The sequence below is a fragment of the Eucalyptus grandis genome, chromosome 9 (genome assembly GCF_016545825.1).
Source record: "Eucalyptus grandis isolate ANBG69807.140 chromosome 9, ASM1654582v1, whole genome shotgun sequence".
Taxonomy (NCBI): Eukaryota; Viridiplantae; Streptophyta; class Magnoliopsida; order Myrtales; family Myrtaceae; genus Eucalyptus; species Eucalyptus grandis.
The window spans coordinates 30812445-30827462 of NC_052620.1; the positions used below are offsets into that span (position 1 = coordinate 30812445).

The window sequence follows — 15018 nt, forward strand, 5'->3', positions numbered from 1 at the left end:
TTGCATCAACAAGAAGATTATAAGTTTCAGCCTATATCATGCTTCATACATAACTTCTAAGTGTCCATTAAAGGATTTCTTCATCAGCATATTTGCCTTCTCGAAAAGTAGGAGGCAGGATTTTCAACCTTAGACACTTCTTTTACTAACAAAAGAACCAAGAGAAAAGAGACCAATGAACTCCAAGCTTAGACAGCAGAGTTTCAAAGTTTGGTCCCTGTCGTACATATAAATAAGCCTCGCACTGACCCACAAAATGCTCTCCCCAAAGCCAAAGTCATCAAGAATATCTTTTCAAGAGAAAAAGGATTATTAAAACCAACAAAGCCCCTAATTCTTGTTACAAATTTCCTTTCTCCAAAGGAAACTATTACTTCGCAGAAGTATCAAGTGCTGCATTGTTTTCCCGCCTTACAAGACATGCTTCTAGTAATGCGAACCCAACGCGTAGGTCCTCTTCAACGAGTGGAGGGTATTCTTGATGTTTTCTGAGCTTATCCAAGTTGTCTGAGATTAAGGACGTGGCGGCCTCAAGTAGATGCTTGGCATTGTGCAGGTGCGCAAAGGCATAGTATTTGATCGAGTTGTCCCAGTTTAATTTGGATACCAAAAACTTCTCGCAGTAAGCTTTAAGCTGCTCCACCTGGTACTTTCGGCTGATACCAGAAGCTCACAAGCCAGCTCATCGAGGCATGCTTCGGCATGAAGAAAGTTGACAAATGCATGGAGGGCATCATATGACATGTCACTTATCTTAATGGTGCTGCTTCGGCTTTCTTCCATCTCATTCTCGAGCATTGCTTTAAATACTGGGGACCGACTAACCTGTCAGTAAGTAGAAAATTGAAGAGCACAGGTACAATTCTTGCGATGTGAAAACTCAATAGTTTGATAGGAGATGTTTATGCATCTTATCTATAAAAGTCAGAGTTTGCTAAATTGAAGATGTTATATTATGAGCATGCAAGAAAAGCTTTTGAACATGTCCTTGCTACTGTTTTCAAATACCAAAATTATGAAAAACCATGTTGTGCTCATAAATGCTCTATGCCAAGCGAAAAACCATACTCAAGCTGTTGTGATGTTTGAGTTGACAACTCCAATGAAATGCACGTAGCAGCAGGCAAAATGCATATCCGCTGGCACAAGCATCATTTAAATCTAATCTTGTGAAAGAGTCATAATGAATGAAGTGTCCAGCAACTCAATTACTAAATATGTCACTTAAAATAAAGATTAAAATTCCACTCAACTAACCTGAACCTCATTCCACTCAACTAAACTGAACCTCATTCCAAGCAAAATAAAAGGAAACAATTACCTGCCAAAAAAGGAAAACGAGAATCTCTGAGTTAGAAATCCAGTACAAGCAAACAAATATGAACTTCTAATGCCTGAATAGAAGAAAGCCAATATAAAAAACTTCAAGATCAACCTCCTAAGAGAGTTTAACAACTGAATAGAAAGTATAAGACAATCTGTTAGTGGAAATGTCTTATATAGGTGCATAAATCTAATATGAATAATTGCAGTTTCTTTTTAATTGCTTAGCTTTGTCTAGTACACAATGATTAATATAAGAATTATGTGAATCCTTCATGCGACCCCAGACTCTATCCAAGTGTATCTGAGGAGTATCTTGCGGCAAGCGTGGTCATTTACGAAAAGGAAGTTCGTTGCTTTACATGGTTGCTAATTCTAGAGTGGCTGCATTCTAATTCATAATGAGTTAGGGCTTGCGTGATTCAATGCCTACGTTGCCCCACAGGAAACCTACATGATCCCTTTAACTAGATCGCCATCTTGAACTTTCATGCTATCATATTCTTGAAGAACAGTACTTATATTTATTAATAGCCGAATGAGATCCTCTAGCTATCTCCTGCTCATCGGGCTGCATCAGTTTAGCCAGCCTTCATATTTCTTGTGCATGAGGATATGAATTAGAATGCAGCCACTCTAGAATTAGCAACCATGTAAAGCAACGAACTTCCTTTCGTAAATGACCACGCTTGCCGCAAGATACTCCTCAGATACGCTTGGATAGAGTCTGGGGTTGCATGAAGGATTCACATAATTCCTATATTAATCGTTGTGTACTGGAGCAAAGCTAACCAATTAAAAAGAAACTGCAATTATTCATATTAGATTTATGCACCTATGTAAGACATTTCCACTTAACAGTCTTATACTTTCTATTCAGTTGTTATACTTTCTATTCAGTTGTTAAACTCTCTTAGGTTGATCTTGAAGTTTTTTATATTGGCTTTCTTCTATTCAGGCATTAGAAGCTCATATTTGTTTGCTTGTACGGGATTTCTAACTCAGAGATTCTCGTTTTCCTTTTTTTTGCAGGTAATTGTTTCCTTTTATTTTGCTTGGAATGAGGTTCAGTTGAGTGGAATTTTAATCTTTATTTGAAGTGACATATTTAGTAATTGAGTTGCTGGATACTTCATTGATTATGACTCTTTCACAAGATTAGATTTAAATGATGCTCGTGCCAGCATTTAGGTTTAGTAAATTAGGACTGTATTTTTAGGGTTAGTAAATTAGAATTGCATTTATAGGATTATAATTTTTAGATAATACTTTTAGATGGGTGATTTTTTGTTAGGGCTAATTTTAAATAATGTTGGCATGTATTTCTTTTTATATAGCTTTTAAGATGAGATATAGTTTAAGTTAAATTGATTTCTAAAATAAATTAGAATATCATTCACTTTAATTAGTCTAATTAGTTTTTTTATTCTGAATTTCAATAAAAAGAATCCAAAAATATTATGTACATATTAATTAATTTGCATAATAGGTTTAATTAGAATTTGTTTATTAGTAAAATATTGTCATATCTAGAACTTAGGTACTTAGGTCCATACACATTTCATATTAAAGCAACACACCTAGATATTTTTAGATTAAGTCAATTTTCATTTAGTAAAACAAAAAGAGGAACAAAAATGTTATGCAAGCCATATGAGTTATAGTTTATTTTTTTTTTTTTAATAAAAAGGAAAATGCTAAAAGATGATCATTGCACCATTAACTTACTTTCTTTTCAATAAAAAACATTATGTCATTAAAAAAGAAAAAAACTAAAGATCATTTCCTTGGTTAGTTAATAGGTTAATTCATAATTAATCTCATTTCATATCATCATTATTTAGCATAGGTTGCATATACGCATTAAAAAATGAATCATCATTAAAAAAAAAAAAAATCATAAAAGAACATGCATGTAGAAATACCTCATTCATCCCATATCACATAGCACATGCATATTTATGATTATATAAATTAGATTACATACATATAGTGATAAGTTTAAGTCATATCATATGAATTGCATCTCTTGTGTCATTAAAATAAATTCATGCATATTAAGTTAAATTAAGATTACGTTTAATTAATAAAAAAAATTAAGTGTCATGTCATTTAGAAAATCATGTTTAGGGCATGCAGCATTTTTGTAAGGTTGTTGTTAATAATTTCTTACAATTCTATCACTTTAGTTTATTGAATGTTATTTCATTGATTATGCACCCGCATGACCACCATTAAATGTTATTTAGCTTAAGTTAAAATTAATCAATACTGCCTGCAAAAAAAAAAATTAAAATAAAAGATACCGAAAGAGTAGTAGACTAATCTAACGTAATCGAGTCTCCGCACTTATAATCTCTGGTTTGTAACTTAGGTGTCTAATCGACCTACCGAAAACTGATTAGTGACGACTCATAGATAAAATTCATCTACATGTTAAAAGTCGCAAATTGGTATGGACTTAACTTAGTAATCCATTAACTTAAAGTCTAGGTGGTGCCCCGGAACTTTTAGGTCGCGACAACCAGCCACGAACCAAGCAAAAACAGATGCTCACCAGAATGGCCCTGTGAGCCGGCACTGGCTTAGAGGGGGCCTCCGTTGGGACTGTCCCCCGCGGCGACCAAGACCACGTCGGTGGACCCGGGGCCATGAGGGCGACCACTGAGGTGGGGGTGGAGTATACTCAAGAAGGCAACTTTGGCCTTTAAATCCTCGATCTCTCGCTTGAGCTATTCGTTGGTCCGTCTGGCCTCATCGGAGCACTCCTTCCACGTGACGGCATCGAGCGTGACGTGCTCCTCCTTGCAGGAGGTGCATGGCATGGAGTCGGTCTCCTCCTCCTCGCAGGGTCGCTGCATTTGCTGAGGGAGAGCTAGTTCGCTTGCAGATCCCAAGAGATTTTGCGTGGATAGGGGCTCGATGAGGCCTCCTTACTATTTAATCAGCAAAAGACAGAGTCAGGAAGTGAATCAAATAAAATCTAATTTGGAAATCTTTTACAAGTAAAAAACGTCCGAAACCACCAAGGATATAATTATAGTTATGGAAAGAAATCTCTCACGACAGCTCTGAAATCTCTATTTGGATTTGATTAATTTACCCTTATATCTCATCCCCAATTAATTTCCATCTGGAATCATCACATAATCCGATCTTCTTTGATTAAAAGCCGAACACGATTTTCGATAAAAAGATATCTTGTCCGCAGCCAATTCCGACGAAACAATATCTAACTAATAAGTCTTTAATTCAAAGCACAATTACTAGTATAAAATAGGGGTGTGCAAAAGAACCGGAATCCGCCGGATCGCTCAGAATCGGATTGGAACCGCTCGAAATCAATGGTTCTTGAGGAAACTAGTCCGGTTCCCGGTTCCAATTTATGGGAACCGGTGGGTACCGGTTCGATTCCCGATTCCATGGGCAGATCCGTCCACCTGCTCACCCGAACCGGACCGATTAATTTTAATATTAAAAAAATAAAATTACTAATTAACAAACCCTTGATAGCACCTCTCCGGTTCCGTCTCTCTCTCTCTCTAACCAAAGGATGAATCTGCCCACTGCAGCTTAGGATTTACGAGAAGGATGGGAAGGCCACTTCCACTTGAAATCATCAGCAATAGCAAAATATGTAGTGGAGGGACATACTAAAAGTTCTCTATGTACTCCATGTTCACATTGTCATAAACATCAATTATTTTGTGAAATTTGCAGCTTGCCCATCCCTCTTTTAATGAGTTTATCAATTTTCAAATATACGTTGCTACTATTTCCGTTGTTCCTGTTCTGCCGATTTAGGGAATAAAAAAGAAGAAGTTCTTATTGACTCTTAATATTCAGTTGAGTGAGACCAGTTCCATGGATCCACTTGGGAACCGGATCGGACTGGCGGTCTGGTTCCCGGGTGGATCCCGGTTCCAATTTTTTAGAACTAGTCTTTAGCGGGCGGTTCCCGATTCTAGGTCGGGAACCCCCCGCCCGGACCATGCACACCCCTAGTATAAAACGTGGAATAACGATGATGGAGAGATGCATTACAAATACGAACAATTTTCACAGAAAATTAAAAAGAGTAGCTAATAGAATAAATCAGAAAAATTAAGAAAAGTTCCAATTTGAGAAATTTAACAGAAGCTCGCCACATGTAATTTGAGGTTTTCTGGGTTCTTTCCGCAAGACGAGTCTACTAATGTATGGTGGAGTGCAAGAAAGCACACGAATGGAACCAAAAAAAAAAAATATGTTAAGAAGCAAGGACGAAAAAGTGAGATTGTACTTTTGTTGATAGGATACTCAATTTGGCATAAGGCAATTTTTGTCTTCCCAGTTGTTTTTTTTTTGGGTCGGAAAAAGACTATATTGCTCATTAAGTAGGGAAAGAGTACAACCCGCAAGTAGGGCTTCATTACAAATCGATCTAACATCGGAGGAACAGTGACGAGGCCCAAGTTGGGGGAAGGGAACCATGACCGTGGGCTTTCGCAGCCCAATCGGCTAGGGCATTTGCCGATCTTCTGCAATGATTCACCTTCAGGTTCGAAAAAGAGGGCAAAATGTCTTCGCATTCGGCGAGAAGAGCACGGCATTCCCACGGTGGGAGACGCTCGTGATTCATTACTTCAACCAAAATTAGGCAGTCGGTTTCAATGATCAGGTCAGAGTGATGCTTCCCTTGTTGTAGAAGAGCTTTTAGAGTATGTAAGAAAGCTTGAATCTCTGTTGCAAGTGCAAAAGATGCTGGAACGCTTTTGGTGAAGCCTCCGAGCAAGCTGCCTGTGTGGTCCCGAGTGATACTGGAGATCGCACCCAGGTTTTCTGCAATGGGAAAGGCACCATCTATATTAACCTTCATCATACCTTGCACCGGTGGGAGCCAGGTAGTGTTAGGGTTCGGTGATTTGTTTCCTGTCTTCTGTTGCTGCTGCAATTGGTGTTTCTGAACTGTAATGTGCAGGTGAGTGAGAGCTAGAGCTGATTCCACAATCTGGTCCGGTGCGCAAGTGGTGGCGGAAGATGACATGGTTTCGGCCTTCCAGATTTGCCATAAAAGAGCTGCTATGGTCTCAAACTCCGGTACGTTACCTTCGTTGTGATATATCTGCAAGCCAAGCATCAATGCGATGATTTGCAAAGTCATTCTGTGATTTGTACATTAGGATGGTTCCAAATCTGTTGTGTCCAAGGGCAATGCAGAAATAAATGTTCTGTTGTTTCGTGGGGAACGGGTAGAACAGAGAATACAAAATGGATCATTGGTGATTCGGCGACGGACCAGATTGTACTTTGTAGGAACTGCATTGTGGCTGATAGACCAAAGAAAGATGCGGATTTTAGGGGCCGTCTTTGTTTTCCAAATTTGCTTCCATAGGTGATTGGGGGTAATATAAGATGAGGATGGGCGAGAATCTGTCTGTGTAGCCTCTGATTTCTGTGTGAAATGATACGCACTCTTCACTGTGAATTGTCCATCTACAGTTTCTGTCCATACAATTTTGTCTTCAGTAGATGCTGGCCATAATCTAATTGCTAGAATTTCTGTCACTATATGCTCATCAAATGTATGTTTGAGAAGTTGGGTGTTCCATTCATTTTGTGCTGAATTGATGTAGTCTGCAACTGTGCTTGGTTCGTTCCGATTAGGAGGTCCACATAATGTTCCCATAGGTAGCCATTTGTCTTGTCTCACGTTGATTCTCTGGCCATTGCCGACTGACCAACTCAACTTAGGAAGAATTGAATCTCGGCCCAGTAGAAGACTTCGCCAGCCCCAAGAGGGTCGGGATCCCTATTCTGCATGCCAAAAATCTGTAGATGGAAAATATAAGGCTTTGAATAGTTTGCACCACAAAGATAAAGGATTTTGAAAAAGTCTCCAGCTCGCTTGCCCGTAAGGGCTTTATTAAAGGATAATAAGTCTCGAAAACCAACCCCTCTGTACTTTTCCTCTCTTTTAGAATATCCCAGCACTTCCACTGAATTCCAGACTTAGTGCTAGTGTGTTGCCACCAAAACTTAGCCATCTTTTGTTCAACAGACTTGCAGATAGAAACATGAATCTTAAATATTGACATCGCATACTGCGGTAGAGCATGAATCACAGCTTTTAACAGAACCTCCTTCCCTCCTTTAGAAATCAATTGTTCTTTCCATCCAGCCAATTTAGCATTCACCCTTGTGTGAATCCAAGCAAACATATCTCTCTTTGAGGACCCCCAATCTGAGGGAATACCTAGATACTTTCCAGTTTTAACAAGGATTGGCACTCTTAGTACTCCGGCCATATTTAACTTGAGGGACATAGGACAGTTTTTGCTAGCAAAGAGGCCTGATTTATTTCTATTTATCTGCTGTCCTGTTGCAATACAATACTGGTTTAAAATGCTCGCCAAATTTTGACATTCCAGCGTTTTACCATCTAGAAAAAATATCGCATCATCGGCAAAGAATAGATGAAATAAAACCGGACAGCTCCTGTTAAATTTCAGTCCTCGCAGATGACCCATATTTATAGCATTCTGAATAAGAGTGGATAACATATTAGCCACAAGTATGAATAGGTAGGGTGAAAGAGGATATCCTTGCCTAATTCCCCTGGTTGGTGTAAAGAAAGGTAGATCTTCGCCATTGATTTTGACACTAAGTGAGGTAGTTTTAACACATTGCATCAGCCAAACCACCCATCAATCATGAAACCCAATCTGACGCATATAGTCCTCCAAGAAGTCCCACTCAACCCTATCATAAGCTTTCGCATATCCAGTTTTAGGATTGCCTGAAATTTCTTCTTTCTCTCGTCGAATTCTAAATTGATGTAAGACCTCTTGAACTATAAGAATGTTGTCCTCAGATCCACTCGACACAAATGCACTCGTTCGTGGCAATCAAATCTGGTAGACATTTTTAATCGATTCGCTAGGACTTTGGAAATAATTTTGTATAAACAATTACATAAACTGATGGGGCGAAATTGATCTAACCTCTCTGGATTCGGTACTTTGGGAATCAGACATATAGAAGTTCTGTTTATATCAGCAGACAACACACCAAAGTAGTGAAAAATTCTGCACCGTAGTAAAAACATCATCCCGTATAATGTCCCAATGACTATGGTAAAAGAGGCCATTAAAACCATCAGTCCTGAGCTTTTGTTGCTCCCAACCGGAAAGTAGCTAGCTGTACTTCCTCTTGTGACTTCCGCAGTTAAATGATTGTTCATTTCATTTGTCACGATCTTTGGGCATTGCATTAAAGTAGGTCTATAGTCTCTATGACCAGCAGTAGAATAAAGGTTCTGAAAAAATACAGTCATGTGCCTCACCTGCTTCGGGTCCCGAATCCAATCCTCGTTTACATCTTTGAGCATGCTGATTCTGTTTCTCTTCCGTCTTTGAATCGTAGTAGCGTGAAAAATTTAGTGTTTCGATCCCCCTCAAACCGTTGATGTGAGATCGCATTGCCTAGTAGTGTTCCTCCTGTATCCATATTTTCTGAATCTGTTCCTGCAGCGATTTAACCCGATTGTTATTATAACTGCTAGCAGGTTGATTAATGTGATACTGGAGCTGCTGCTTTAAGAGATCAATTTGATGATGTGCAGCAGTAAACTTCATTCTGCTCCAATTAGCCAAAGCTGTAGTTGTCATCTGTAATTTTTTGGAGATGCTGAAGGGATGATTTGAGGCTGATGACCAGACATCGGAGACCACCCTGTGGCATTCATCATCTTGAAGCCAAAAAGACTCAAAAGTGAACCTCCTTTTCCTCCTTATTGATTTGACTTCTGTATTTAAGAGTAGTGGACAATGGTCTGAGCCTATAGCAGGTAAAGCGTAAACTTCAGCTTCCGGATAGGTTAATCGCCATTCCATTGTGCACACAGCTCTATCTATTTGCTCCTTTACAGCTTCCTCACCACTTCTATTGTTCAACCAAGTGTAGGTACAGCCCTTGGTTTCAAGATCCATAGTAAATTCTTGAAAGGTTTCTTTTAAACTCTGGGAGGTAAAAATATGAGGTACTCTCTTGAGAGAAGCAAGAAAATATTTCTCTATTTAGGGATTTCATAGTGATTCCGGACAGAAAATATCTCATGGTGAAGTAGTCAACTATGTTATTCTAGTGTTGTCTACAGGAAGTACCGTAGATGCTAGTAAGCTAGAATGTAGATAAATTTTACCGAAATTTAATTAACAACAAAGAGCGAATACACCCAAAATAGAGATATTGTGCCAAAATTTAAGCAATGACAAAGCACCCAAAGAAGTTATTACACATCGAAATCTAATCGACGACACCAATTGGAAATAAAGTGTGATACAAAGCAATAATGAAATTTGCTTGATTTTTTATTTGGGGGGACGGCTAGGGGTATTTATATTTTATAGTGACTCAAGAAACAACTGCCTTCCGACGATTCTTGATGATTGCAATCTCTTCGATCACGGATCTTCACGTTCCCTATTCTTCAACTTCTGCTTGCCTTTAAATTGACACTTTTAATCACACGTCTTTCACGTGACCATTTGTGCTCCAACTAAAAGCACATGCTTTTCAGAGTCATCGACTGTGTTATTTTCAGTGTAAACATATACCCTAAAGGATTTTGAATTCTTTTAAAATATCACCTCTATTGCGCACATTCTTATTCTACGGGCAGCTCTAAAGATAAACGTACATTCTCCTGACCTTTCGTACTCTCTGCATAGTTGACCAGCCTGCGATATTCTATAACATTTAGACACATCACCTTGATTACTTCTAATCTACTAATCGTCATCATTATGGGTCATATCGTTTCAAATCACTACTTTTCATGTGATCATTTACCTCGAGAGATATACATAAGAAAAATCCAATCTTTGCGTTCTGGTCTTCAACCCTAACCCTTCGTAAGACTTCAAACCCTTGATCTTCTTCGCCGCTACTCTCTATCGTCATGGCTCCCAAACCTAGTGAGTATTCCCTTGCGGATTATATTGTTTGATTCGATGATTCACAGGGAGACAAGTACTCTAATAATTGCTGCTTTCGCCTTTTATACTTAATCGAAGAATGACCTGAATGGCTTGTCCTTGGCTCCTGTTTTAAAGATCATCGAAGCCTTACTTCTCTCAATCCCTGTTTCCCCCCGGAAAAAAAAAGGGGAACTACCCCCCATCGAGAGATCTTTCGTTGTTGATATATTGACTACCCAGCCCTCACGATTCAGAGGTTTCCCGTCTTTTGAAGTTGATTTGTACGAGTGGTATCAGCGGATGAAATCCAATATTCGAATACAACTTGTTTGGAAAAGAGCCGGAATCCAGATGGCCTCAGCTTTACCTTCATGGCTGGTCATAGAGCCACTGAAACTACAGAAGCTCCTTCAAGTCCTGAAGATCAAGTTGTCTTCATCGACCAACCCTCTTCTGAAGACGACACTGGAGCAGATGCCGAATCGAGTTGCAATCCCCCATACCCTCTTTTTCAGGCGCATCATTTACTCTTGTTCCAACTCCTTTGGCAGGACGCGGTTATTATTCTTAACATGCTGCTCACTACTCTCTTTAAATGACCTTTTCCCAGCGGTGAACGGAACTGACAAATGTACTTCCTGCTTCAATAATCAAACCTTGCTAGAGGAAAACCAACGCCGCTTCAAAACAGCCTAGTTCATTGAAACTTCCTCTTTTACTTCTTCCAGAACCAGAACACAGTATGCATTTGCAATCTCTTTGCCATACTTAATCCTGTATTGTAGGCCAAACTAATTGGCAGCATAATTACTCTCATCAGGCAACGTAGAGCTCTCTTTATTAACCTGATCGTCACCTGCAAGTCAAGTCATAAGTTTGGAAATCTTCTCCGATTCTGACGTCTAATGACACCACTCTTGCTGCTGTCACTGCTCCTGATGTTCTTCTAGCCTCGGCTTCCACTGGAGGTTCATCTCCCCCTCCAGCAATGCCGCTGCCATCTTCTCCTTTGACTGAACAGTCAAATCAAAGCCGAACCAGGAAACCCTTCCAACATTTTGGCCGGGGCCAAAGCTTATTTTAGCAAAAGTTACAAAGCTTTTAACTCAGCCGATGGTGGACTCCAGGACCCAACTTCCGAAGGTTCCTCTTCTTAGGATGTCATTTTGATGAGATGGTGAAGGACAAACTGTTAAGAATTTCTTAGAACTCTCGATTGGTGGCCTTCCAATGATTGTATATCATTCATCAGCTGTTCCGAGACTCGAATCTCTACTCAGTGAGGTATGCAGCAGTGGCGTCTCTTCTACCAAAGCTTCGGAGCCTAGGCAGCAGTTCTGATGAAGTGAAGGTTTACCGACGCAACCACGAGACAATTCTCACATTGACCGTTTCGGGAGGAGATCGTCCACGCCCTGATCATGCCATCGAAGAGGCCACCCCGCATTTGAAAGTCAATAAGACTGCTTCGCAAGTAATAGCAGATGACTTGGCCAATCTAAACGCGGAGGAGGAAATGGATCTCGAAAAAAGATTTAGCTAAAGTGCGTGGCCAACAAAAACTCAAGCACGCTCAATGAGCCCTAGCAGAAGAAATTTCAAACCGAGGCACGAGCGACACCTCTCTCGAAAAGTTGAAAAAAGAGAGAGAGGACCGTTTGGTGGGGCTGAAGGTTGAAAAGAGACGCCAAGAACCGACACCTTGGTGAAACATCATTCCACTATCCATGTTTCCTTCCATTATGCACGCCTTGGTGTGAAACGTCGAGTCAGTTAATTGGAGCCGGCCTATTTTGTGTCAGGCCTTCGGGGTCGTCCCAGATATTTCCTTCTTCTCTATCTCCTTACATACACCGTTTCCTTTCTTCTACCATGGCAAGAACGACCAAGAATATAATAATAATTATGGAAAGTAATCTCTCACAACATCTCTGAAATCTCTATTTGGATCTGGTTAGTTTACCCTTAGAACTCATTTCCAATTAATTTCTGTAAGGAATCTTAACAACTGTGAAGATGAAAATTATCTTATGCTAGATTGAGCATGTTATCAAGAAAAGTACAGTCTCAATTTTGTTTCCTTGCTTCTCCCCATAAATAAATGAATATATACATATATATATATATATATATATATATATATATATATATATATAAAATTAATTAATTATCAATTCCAAGTATCTTCTCTTAACAAAATTTTCTTTTATTTTTGTTCCATTCGTGCGCTTTTTTTTGCACTCAGCCATTGGATAGTAAGCTCGTGTCGCGGAAATAACGTAGATAACCTCTAATTATTTGTGGCTTGCTTTTGTTAATTTTCTCAAATTGGAACCTTTCTTAGTTATTCTCATTTATTCTATTATCTACTCCTTTTTAACTCTATGCGAAAAAATACTTATAATTGAAATGCATCTCGCCGTCATTGTTGTTCCTAGTTTTCTGCTGGTTGTTCCACACGCAATAGAATGAAAATACTGATTTGCTGGGTTTTTATATCTTGGATGATCTAGGACTGAATTAGAATAGTCTTGGATGATCTAAGACAGGGCATCACGGCCGCTTAAGGATGAGACACACTCGAACCCAAATTCGTCTTAGGTCAATCGATGCCAGATTTCGACCCAAAAAAAAAAAAAATCAATGCTGGATTGAAAGGACGAATTGAACCACCTCGCAATTTCTCGGTCGTCACTCAGAAAAATCCTACAAACTGAAAATCCCCTTTCTTCTCACCACCATCATCGTGAAAAAGTACAAGTGTCTGGAGAACACAGTGGAGAACCAAGATGACTGAGAGAACTCGTCCAAGTCGAAGAAGAGTAAAGATTGAGTTTCGGAGAAGGGAGAAAAGAGCTATAGGAAGCGCGATGAACAATAAAAAGAGAAAAAAAATTCAAATCAACATCGTTTTGAGTGGAGTTGTATGCGTTGAATCATTGATTGTGCCACTTAGACATCCGACACTGACTAAATCTCCACATTAGGCTAAATGTAATACATAGAAAAATCGTCAAAAGATTTAGAATTACATTGGTCAAATTAAAAGTTTAAAACTAAATTTAGTAATCATACATTATGTTTAAGATTGATTGAGTGATTATCTATATGTATCTCTCTTTTTCTTTTTCTTTTTTTCCTTGTTTATACCTAGGGAAAGTTAACGTCCCCAGCTCCAAGGCAAAACATTTATGGTTGGCACCAAAAGTGTGCATCTAAGCTTGTCAATTGTGTGCGAGCAATTGAATCAATTGGCTACTCCCGTGGAGTTCTATCCAAACCATACATAGGGAACGTTTGAAATTGATGTCCTCATTAATTTACTAAAATACCCTTAAAGCTCCATAATCATTATAATAATACAATCTAAATTGGTAATCTTGTGCAAATTCTCTTCATCTTCAGTCACGCACGTAAGGCATGGGCAACAACTTGTTTAATACCCCGTATCTTGGCATTATCTTTTTTTGAGAAAAATCTCTTGAAAATTAACTTCTCCCGCTCGAATTGAACATTTACCTCCAACTTCCACTATAGAATTAAATCATCTCCTACCGAGGAAATGTCTAAAGTGTGTAGAAAGTGAAATCAATTCATGTCCTTAATCATGTGATTAAAATGCGTAAGTAAAGATGAGGCCTGCGTGTGCGTTAAGGACTAGTATTGTTAGATGACAATGTGTGGGTGGGACTCAGCCCCGCATCAGGCATATGTGTAATTACCATTGCATGTTTAAAGGTAGAATTAGCATTGAGGGTAGGAACATAGAGATGGCCAAAATACTAGTTAGAAAGGAGAATTGTCCAAATAATTCTAAACCTATTGCATTTTTACCAATTCAGTCATAAACCTTTTAATTTTCAATTTAGTCGTAAATATGTTAACAATTTACCAATTGAATCCTAAACATTTTGACAATTTGTCATTTGAGTCAATCCGATCATTTTTTGTTGAAAATCACTAACGTGGATGCCGGTTGTCCTACGTGACATTACTGGTTTTGATACGGATAATTTTTTTTTTTTAAATTCAATTATTTGTTTATTATTATTTTGTTTTTGCATTTTCCTTTACAACTCTTGCCCCGCTGCGATGGTCTAGCGATGGCTGCAAGCAAGGGTCGTGGCCCTCACCTACTCACCGGTCATGGTAAAAAGAAAACCAAAGAAAATAGAAGAAAAGGAAAAAAAAAAATGAAAAAAGAAGTACAAAGAATAAATAAATAAATAATTCAAAAATTATTAAGATATCATTCAAATTTGTCTATGTCAATACTAATCGTACCACATACGATGGCTAGCATCTATGTTAGCAATTTTCATTCAAAATTAATTATATCAATTAATAAAACGTAAAAAGGCTTCAAATTCAATTGATAAAATTTGAAAATTTAGAACTTAATTAGCAAAAGTACAACAAATTTATGATTTTTTGAATAATTTTCTCCTGACTAAAATAATAGCACGTTGAAGTAGGAAGGGAGAACCACTGGGGGTTCGCCCCCAAGTGCTGGCCACCCTTCCAACATGGAAGGGGGAGGTGAGGGGTTCAAATCCCCACCTCCTCGGGGGGATGGGGGTAGAACGCGTAAGTTTCGAGAGTGGGTTGCGACTCCCACGCCCGCAAGAGGCAGGGGCACAAGTCTGCCAGTGAGTGTAGAGTAGGATTAGTAGGACTGACAAAAAAAAAAAAAAAAAAAAAAAAAAAAAAAGTAGGAAGGGAGAGTAACGGCAGA

General features: G+C 38.8%; 1 pseudogene; it reads right to left on the reverse strand.

Annotated features, from left to right (window-relative positions):
* LOC104432038 lies at nucleotides 1-4184 on the reverse strand (annotated as a pseudogene).
* Between the last annotated feature and the right edge of the window lie 10834 nt (nucleotides 4185-15018).